Source organism: Vombatus ursinus, unplaced genomic scaffold (genome assembly GCF_900497805.2).
Source record: "Vombatus ursinus unplaced genomic scaffold, bare-nosed wombat genome assembly UNPS02014821.1, whole genome shotgun sequence".
NCBI lineage: Eukaryota > Metazoa > Chordata > Mammalia > Diprotodontia > Vombatidae > Vombatus > Vombatus ursinus.
The window spans coordinates 2,873,343-2,874,948 of record NW_020954599.1 but is presented as its reverse complement, the minus strand read 5'-3'; positions in this window follow the sequence as shown (position 1 = coordinate 2,874,948).

Sequence of the window (1,606 nt, the reverse complement as noted above, 5' to 3'; positions counted from 1 at the left end):
TCTCTCTCTCTCTCTCTCTCTCTCTCTCTCTCTCTCTCTCTCTCTCTCTCTCTCTCTCTCTCTCTCTGTCTCTCTCTGTCTCTCTTTATCTCAGACCTTTCTATCTCTTACTCATTTAACACTCTCAGATTGATATTAATATTGCTAACAGTGTAGGGTATAACATTCTGCTCTCCCTTTGGCTCCACTTTGGCCATCTTTAAAGCTGGCCAGCCCCAAATTCCCTTCTTTGGACAAAAACCACCTAACTAGAATTTATGCTCCTTCTGAGAGCTATGTCCATCTCTCTTTTGCATCTTTATTCTTGGAATATATCACAGTGCCTGGCATATAGTGGGAGCACAATAAATGCTTGTTAATTCACTGATAGAATTGTGATATGCAAAATCAGCTCATTTTTGTGTGTTTCTCTAGATGTAGGAGTAGCCAAAGGGTAGGAGTAGAGAAATCTAATGGTGGGTATACTTCAGGGATAAAAATCCTGGGAATGATTGAAAGTAAGAGGATGTGGGAAGGAGGATTCTAAGTTTGTATTTAATGAATTATTGAATGATCATTTTAACTCTTATTACAGAAGAAGAGATATCTCTGCTATGAGACAGACCAGGTTGTTCAGGGCTGGGTATTTAAGCAAAAGAGATGATAAGAGAGAATATAAAGGGGTTAAGGGATTCACATTTCAGTCTTTTGGTATAATTTAACTATATCCTTTGAGAGGGTCCTAAATCTATAATAACTACAATTCATAAAACATTTATGGAATCATGACATTTTAAAAGGACAATGCAGAAGCAACTCTGAAATCTCATTGATCCATAAATCTTTGGGAAGATTTTTAGCTAAAACTAGATTTCATACTCTTTCAGTCATATTGATTTTGTGTTTTATATTTTTTGTTTGTTTGATTTTTCTCATCTTAATGAAATTGGAAAAAGAAAATTTAACTCTTGTTCTCTTTGGACATAGTAGCTAAACTGTACAATGATGTGTTTCAGTAGGATTTCATTGACCCATAACCATTGAAGAAGCAGTGAAACTTTGGAAAGCTGTCCGGCCTAGACTAATCTATCATATTAATTTGGTTTGAAAGTTTCTGTTTCTATCCAACCATTTTCAGATCACCTTAAAGGCTATGGGGTCATTTGAGTGTAAAATAGAATACCTAATAGCCTTCACATAGGGTAAATCAAAGATCCTTCTGCATCCTCTACCCTCAATTTTCCTATAGTTTACAATTTAGAGGCCCCCCAAAACTACTTTTTGTATTAGAATAATGCCATGTATGAAAATCAGAACAACTAGATCATTTGAGAATTTATGGTTCATATGTCATTTTAAGTGTCTATTATATATGCTATATACTCATCCACCCCATCCTCAATGTCACCTAAACATATAATTTTATTCAAAAGCAAATACTTTTAAAAATATCTTTGGATCATAAAATGGGAAAAGGACCCACATGTACGAAAATATTTATAGCAGCTCTTTTTGTGGTAGACAAGAATTGGAAATTGAGAGGATGCCTATCAGTTGGGGAATGACTAAACAAATTGTGGTACATGAATATATGAATATGGTACATGTAATGGAATACTATTGTTCC